The sequence below is a fragment of the Jaculus jaculus genome, chromosome X, assembly GCF_020740685.1.
Source record: "Jaculus jaculus isolate mJacJac1 chromosome X, mJacJac1.mat.Y.cur, whole genome shotgun sequence".
In the NCBI taxonomy this organism is placed as follows: domain Eukaryota; kingdom Metazoa; phylum Chordata; class Mammalia; order Rodentia; family Dipodidae; genus Jaculus; species Jaculus jaculus.
Window position 1 is genome coordinate 2198444 of NC_059125.1, and position 8379 is coordinate 2206822.

At 47.7% G+C, this 8379-nt stretch overlaps 1 pseudogene; it reads right to left on the reverse strand.

Annotated features, from left to right (window-relative positions):
• Positions 1-245: 245 nt before the first annotated feature.
• LOC101609513 lies at positions 246-6445 on the reverse strand (annotated as a pseudogene).
• Positions 6446-8379: the final 1934 nt, after the last annotated feature.

Sequence of the window (8379 nt, forward strand, 5' to 3'; positions counted from 1 at the left end):
GCCTCACGCTTGTTCCACGCGCCGTTCGTTAACCTCTGACTGCACCATTTCCCCAGACACCCCCAACCCCTATTCATTCTTCAAGCCTGGCACAGCTGGCCTGGGTGTCAAACAGTCACGTTAGAGGGCAAAGCGAATGAGTACAAAGGGGTTGAGACGACCGCCAACATTTTGGCCTTTACCCCTGGGTCACCTAGTTCCCAGGGGACCAGGGCGCAAGGACACACCTCGAAAAGGGTGCTGCCCTAGACGTTGGCATCTATAAAGAGGGGGATCATTATGGAAGAAGTACTTTCCGTGCGAGTGCGGGAATTCACTCGGTCAGCACGAGCCTGGCTCGCCTTAACCCGGTAGGGGAAGGCCGCTGGAACCGTGGGGCTCCTCCGCACCCCAGACCGCTCACCCCGGATCTTCAATGGGCCATGACACACAGAATGTAGTGGGTGGCCAAAAGCCACGATAGCCTAAAATGAAAGCCTACCACCCCCCACCCCGTATTCTCCTGCCCTGGGTCACCTGGGTATTCTGAAAGCCCTAGAGAGGCGTTCCAGCACCAGCTAGAGCCCACTGAAAAGCCTCGGCAGGTGCCCTCAGCTCCACCCCGTCTCAGTAGATGCTACGAGTAGGGGACCTTCGTCTCGTGGACACCAGCACGGGTGGAAAAGCCTTGCCAAGCCTCCCATTCTGCTCCCTGGCTGCCAGAGCCCACTGCTGGTGCCCACAGGGAAGCAGCACTGTGGGGGCGGGAGTCGGGTTTGGGGTTATTGCAGTGGTGGGTCTCAGACGTCATCGGACCCAGGCTCTTCTGGGTTGTTCCTCACCAGCCCCCAAAGGGGATCACTGGCCCTCACGAGAGCGCTGGGGCCCAGGGGCAGGAGGGGCAGGAATCACACTTCGGATTTACACAGCCTTCCCCTGCGTTTGTCATGTGACCCGCGCCCTGGGGCAATCTGCGGAGACAAGGGGCTCCTGACAGCCCCCCATACGCCTCGTAACGCGCCCCCAAGATGTTGGCGTGCTACAAGACATCTGGCCTCCAATTCCGGAGACCATAACACATGGCCAGGCCCACCAAAAGGGCCCCTCTGACGTCTGTCTGGGGAACAGCTGAGCCAGGCAACAGGTCGCTTCAACTCCCTGATGTCTTAGTGCCCAGCACCCCTCTCCTTCCTCAGTGTCCCCCTTGCGAACTCACGAGGCTTTAAGATCCCGGTTTCTCGGCCACCCAGGGGTATGGGACAAGGCCCAGAAAACCAGCTCCTGCTCTCTGGGTGCTTTCAGTGGAACAGCCGTCCCAATTTTCATTAAGCCACCCATTTGGGGACCGAGGTGTCCAAATTCGACCTGAGCCTCTCTTGACAGGCACAGGGATCCCTCCGACCTTGGGATCCGTTTCCAAATCTTGCCCCAGCTGTTGGCAAGCCCGTCCTGGGGAGCCTTGCCACCCCGTGGCCTTCGGCAGGCTGTGGGCGCAGGGATGCCGCCGAGGAGGGCTCAAGCAGAGAGTTCCTGAGCGCTCGGGCCAGGGGCTGCCCGGCACGTCCACCAGCGGCAGCCTCGCCATCCGGGGTGACCAGCATGTGCTCCCCCAGTAACCCCACATCCTCTGCTCCCCACTGACACCCAGAAACCAGAGGCAGCCTGACTGCCAGCACTACCGGCTAAGAGGCACGATCCCTGTCCTCTCAGAAGAACGGGGGGAGGGGACCCTCTTTCCCCAGTGGCACCGACGTGAAGGGCCCTTTGGCTCAAGGCTAACCTGACTCTCCGGGATGTGCCTCAGAGGTTTCCGTCCACGTCTCCATGCCCGGGGCTCAGGTGTCTCCGGTTGTCAGGGGCGCGATGCGCGGGGCATTCTGCACTGAGACAGAAAGGCACTCCGGACCCAGCTCTGTCACTTGCCCTCCCTGCTTCCTCCCGACCCGCCCTGGCCCTGCTTGCGCGCCCACTGTCACGGACCGGGAGCTCTCGGGGTCGGGGGGCTGCGGAGCTGACCCAGCGCGCAGAGTGCTGGCCGCACACGGGTGAGTCCATGAGTTCGCGTCCCCAGGACCCACGTGAGGCTGGGTGCTGTAGTGGGCATCTGTAACCCCAGTGTGCCCACAGTGAGAAGGGAGGCAGTGACGCGTCAATCTGCAAGCTCGCAGGCTAGCTAGCCAGGCAAAGGCAGCTGTGAACACTAAGAGGCCATGCCTCAAATAAGGTGGAAGGCAACTTGGGGTTCTCCTCTGACCGCCCCGTGCTCACTGTGGTACACACACACACACACACACACACACACACACACACACACACACACACCATCTCCACGTGGCCCCCCTGGCACTCTCAATCTTCTCAGATGGTCGAAAGCGTTCATCTTACTTCTCAGGTCTCTAACTAAATCCACTCTTCTTTCTCCCAGTGGCACAGTGCAATCACACATTACTCCCAAGTCTACAACCCACCTTGGTTCCTTTGAAACCTTTATGGTAGGCCCTTCCTAAAGACGGACCTCTCACTAGATCCAGACAGACACCCATGATCTGTCTCAGCCTGGCATGTCACTGCGACCAATATCAATGCTATCACTACTACTAGAAAAAGTACAGCCCCAAGCCTCCCTGCACCTCTTCCAGATCATCTCCTCACATTAACCAGGAAATGGGTAATGCAGTGACCATTTCCTGGGACCAAACACCTGACCAGAAGCAACTTATGGGTGGAAAGCATTTATTTTAGGTTTCTAGTTTTAGGGGGAAGTTTCATCATGGTTGGGCAATCCTGTCATAAGCAGAGGCTGGGTGTCACTTGTCATGGCAGTTTAAATGTAGCACCAAGAGTGAGTTAGCTAGGACTGGAGAGATGGCTCAGTGGCTAAGGTGTTTGTCTACAAAGCCTAATGACGTGAGTTTGCTTCCCCAGTACCTACGTAACGTGAGGCGCACAGTGGCGTGTACATCTGGAGTGCATTTGCAGAGGCTGGAGGCCCGTATGCATCTACTCTCTGTGTCTATCTCCTTTCTCTCCTTGTAAGTAATACATGAAAGAGTGAGCTAAGCTGGGCGTGGTGGCACAAGCCTTTAGTCCCAGCACTGAGGAGGCAGAGGTAGGAGCATCACTATGAGTTCAAGGCCAGTTTGAGACCATATAATGAATTCCAGGTCAGCCTGGGCTAGAGTGAGGAATGAGTCCCTATCTTCAAAAAAAAAAAAAAGAGTATTTATAATAGCTGGGAAATGGAACCAGCCTAGATGTCCCTCAACTGATGAGTGGATAATGAAGATGTGGCACATTTATACAATGGAGTTCTATTCAGTGGTAAAGAAAAATGAAGTTATGAAATTTGCAGAAAAATGGATGGATATGGAAAGGATTATACTAAGTGAGGTAACCCAGGCCCAGAAAGCCAAGCACCACATGTTCTCTCTCATATGTGGATCCTAGCTACAGATGACTGGTCTTCTGTGTGAGAATGAAAATACTTAGTAGCAGAGGCCAGTAAGTTGAAAAGGAGATATAAAGGGAAGAGAAAGGAAGGGAGGAGGGTACTTAATAGGTTGGTATTGTATATATGTAAGTACAATGATTGAGATGGGGAGGTAAGATGATGAAGAATGGAATTTCAAAGGGGAAAGTGGCGGGGGGGGAGGAATTACCATGGGATTTTTTTTATAATTATGGAAATGTTAATAAAAATTGTGAAAATTAAAAAAATTAAAATAAAAAAGAAAGAGTGAGCTGGCTAGGTAACACCAAGTAGGGCTGGACTAATAAATCCAAAATCTGTCCCTAGGGACATACCTCTCCTTGCCATATTATAATCAAACTACCAAACACAAAAGCCAAAGAAAAAAATATATTGAGAGAGTTAGAGAGAAAGACTGAAGGTGTATAAGAAATGATCAACCACAGCAGAGAAGTAGGAGAGACCCAGAGCGTCTAGAGGCCACTGAAGCAGACAGAAATGACTCTTTGCTCTCCTCCATGACCCACCAACCTCCATGACACAAACAACCAGTCAAGTCCCTCCATATACATTTAGACTTAATTAATGAAATACATCCCAACTCAATGCCTAATGTATATCTTCAAGATTATAAGTTGTGGTGGTTGGATTCACGTGTCCCCCATAAACTTAGGGGTTCTGAATGCTAGGTTCCCAGCTGATAGAGATTTGGGGATTAATGCCTATTGGAGGGAGTGTATTGTTGGGGGCAGGCTTATGGGTATTATAGCCAGTTTCCCCTTGCCAGTGTTTGGCACACTTTCCTGTTCCTGTTGCCCACCTGATGCTGGTGAGAAGGTGATGTCCACCCTCTGATCATGCCATCATTGTCCCCTGCCACCATGGAGCTTCCCCTTGATCCTATAAGCCAAAATAAACCTTTTTTTTTTTTTTCCCCTCATGAGCTGCAGTTTATCTAGTGATATCTGCCAGTAATGAGAACCTGACTGTATCATGAGTATCCTGGATGCAAGTCGCCATGTGGGTCACCTATATGGGACCGTTTCTGGTTCAGGAGCTTTTCTGCTTTACTTTCAGTTTCTGCTTTATTTCTTAGCTTACCCTTCTATGTGTCTGCACTCGCCAGTTCTTTTCAAGTTGTAAGACAAATGCAGTTGAGAGCCACTGGCTTCGGGAGTTAGAATGACTATATAGGCTCCAGCATCCTAACTCCCGTGATGCCAGTGCAGAGCCCAGAGAGTCCTGCGGGTCACAAACCTGATCATGGTGAGAGGTACCATGTGCCTTCTGGTACACCATCGTCAGTCTAAGGTACGTAATGCCACCCAGGAGATACTCTTCTTCACAGAGTGCAACTGGGTTAGTTAACTCTCCTATATTTTGTAAACTTTTTTTATGAGATACTGAGAGGGAGAGAGAGGAGAGAGGGAATTGGCACACCACATTCTCCAGCCACTGCAATCATACTCCAGATGTGTATGCCACCTTGTGAGAATGTACAACCTTGCACACTTGTGTCACCTTGTACACATGGCTTATGTGGGACCTGGAGAGTCAAACGTGGGTCCTTAGCTTCACAGGTAAGTGCCTTAATGGCTAAGCCATCTTGCCAGCCCCTGACCTACTTTTTCAGCAAATCAAAATCTTTACAAATGCATGGAAAAATGACAGAGAAGATGTCACCAGACTGTACAAACATGGAAGGGAGGTGCTATGACATAAGCTAATTGTGTGTAGCAAATAAAAGTATAGAATTATTTGAAGGCCATTAAAATCTCTGAGCATTACAAGAAGTCATTGTTAAGCTATTAAGGGTGTAATACAACCATACAAAGAAATATCCACTTTTAGAGCATATTATTGGAGAATTTAGGTATGAAACAATGCGACAATATCTTATGTTTATTCTAAAATACTTAGGAAAAAGAAAAAAGGATTCAAAGGGAAGAACAAAGGAAAGAGAAAGGTATGGGAAAATGTTCAGAGCTACTGAGTCTGGGCATGGATTGTGGAGATTTCTTGTGCCAATCTCTGGTCTTTTTGACATTTGGAAAAACTTTACAGGGTAGAGAGATGCCAGTATGATGTCCTTGATAATAAGGTATGCTTCTGTTTCTAGCAGAAGATTCACAGGGCAATGTGAGATGTTAAGTCTGCCAAGGATCTTTTCCATCATGTGTGCTAGGCTTATTGAGTATTTATCTTAACCAACAGTAATGACAAAACAGATTCCATAAGAACAACTGTCAAGGTATCAAGATGTTATAATGAAATTCCATAATAAATAAGTGAATCAAACAAGACAGAAAATAAACCTGTCAGTTGGCCATGGTCTTGAACTCTTGAAAACTTTTGGTAGACATCTCAATTTTCAACTTTTCAAATGGAATTTTCAAAGATACACAAACTGTCAATTTACTTTCAAGCCTGGGGACTCACTCTGTTGTTCACAAAATGGTGTAAAGAAGAAAAATTGATCCACTTGTGAGGAATAAGAAACCACCCGTGCTTGCCATCAAAAATGCACTTCCAACTTTTTGACTGTTTGTCACTAAGGGCAAGGAAAAAGATTGTGGGAAGACAATCTTCTTCATGCTTCTGACAGAACGGTAATTAAATATGATAGCAAGAAAGAAAAGCACCAGCAGTGATGCACAGAACCCCCGACAGAACAAATGGTTTGTAGATAACATTCTTCAGAGACCACATGTACATTTGCCTAGATGTAAATATAACAGAGACTTTCACCACCACACCAAGGATGCTGGTGGTCACAAGCAGGTGTTGAGCCAGCCACATATCAAAAGGGAGGAAGGAGTCATGGTAGGGGTATCGATGACACAGTTTCACATGGCTAGAGCTGCTGTTGTAGTTGTAAGTGCAGACTCTCCACAGACCCACAAAGACTTCACTGGGGGAGGAGAATGGTGAGTCACTCATATGCCACACTTGCCAGTGCTCCAGCACCATGGATAGGCTGGACACCATCCATGCCATGCCAGCCAAAATGAAAGCAGCTATCTGACAGTTTAAACATGTGATGGGCATCTTCATAATGACAATGAGTAGAAGAGCCCTGCAAAGAGAACATATTGAACATCATAAGGATGGGCTCCTAGGGCCTGCGGCACTCTCTTGATCAAGCGACCCCCATAAACTGAGGTATTCTAAATGTCAGGTTCCCAACTCATGGAGATTTGCTAATTAACACCTTCTGGAGGCAGTGTATGGTTGGGGGCGGGCTTATAGGTATTATAGCCAGTTTCCCCATGCCAATGTTTGGCACACTCTCCTTTTGCTATGGTGCACCTGATATTGGCCAGGAGGTGATGTGTGCCCTCTGCTCATGCCATCATTTTCCCCTGCCATCTGGTGGTCTTCTGGGACCATCTGAGCAGCTCCTGTGGAAGAGAACCACAAGGACCAGCTGGACAGCTACCGCTTCAGGCACTCTACACAGCCTCCCCTCCCCCAAATGCCAATGCCAGGAACACTGGAGACCTGGGGAAGCGAACTCAGCCACACAGCATCCAGCCAGCATAGAAGAGCCCACAGCACAGTGAAGAGGGACCCAGCCAGGCACAGAGCATAGGTGAGACTGGAAGCCCTCTCAAAAGGTAACAGCCTACTTACACTGGGTCAACACCTGCCCCAAAGTCTGGCATATAGGCCAGGCTTACATGTGATCTGAAGAGTCAAACATGGGTCCTTAGGCTTCACAGGTAAGCACCTTAACCACTAAGCCATCTCTCCAGCCCTATCTGTTTGTTTTATTACATAAATACTCCGTGCTGGCTTTGATTGGTATTTCTCAGTTGAATTTGAGAATTTGCCTGTGTTTTGCTCAACCCAGCATACTTGCATAGCAGGCAAAGCCAACACCTAGTGTAACTTCTACTGTAACTCAGAGTAATATAAGAGCCACACCTGGCACCATAAGCGCCTACCCTTGACATATATAATGTCAGATTTGCACATCTAAGAATACTGCAGATTATTAGAAAATCCAAGAATAAATTTAATTCAAGATGCAAAAATCTCTACATTATAATACAAGAAACACAAAAAAATCAAGACAATATAATTCCACCCAAAATTATAAACCCATCAGAAATTACCTCTAATGAGACTGATTTAGATGAAATGCCTGACAAAGATTTCAAAACAATGATTACAACTCTGCTCAAAGAAATCAAAGGGATCAAAGAAGAAAACAAACTCCTGAAGGAAAGTACAGGAAACCAACATAATGAAATAAAGAGGTTGATACAACATGAGTAGGGAACTAGAAATCCTGAAGAACAAGTCAGAAATACTAAAAATGAAAAACACAGTGAATGAAATAAAAAAAAAATTCTGTAGAAAGTCTCACCAATACAATAGATCAAGGAGAGGACAGAATATCTAAACCACAAGACACAGTGGCAATATCTAAACAAGAAGACAAACTAATAGGAAGGTATGAATGGAAATTCCAAGACATTCAGGACACAATGAAGAGTTCAAACATAAGAATTCATTTACGAGCTGGAGAGATGGCACAGCGGTTAAGCGCTTGCCTGTGAAGCCTATGGACCCCGGTTCGAGGCTCAGTTCCCCAGGTCCCACGTTAGCCAGATGCACAAGGGGGCGCACCCATTCTCTCTCTCACTCTCTATGTGCCTCTTTTTCTCTCTGTCACTCTTAAATAATCAAATAAATAAATAAAAATCTTTAAAAAATAAAAAATAAAAAAAGAATTCATTTACAAGGGTATGAATAAGCTATATGGAAATCTACCTTTTTGGACAATAGTGCACCCAGAAACCATAGATTGTTACTAGCAAAATTTCAGTGCCAGGAACGGGGTACTTCCCAGTGAGTTGTTGGCCAGGGAGGTCCCCGAGGTCCCCAAAACATTACAGGCCATTGTCAAGGCTCTTTGTTTCCCA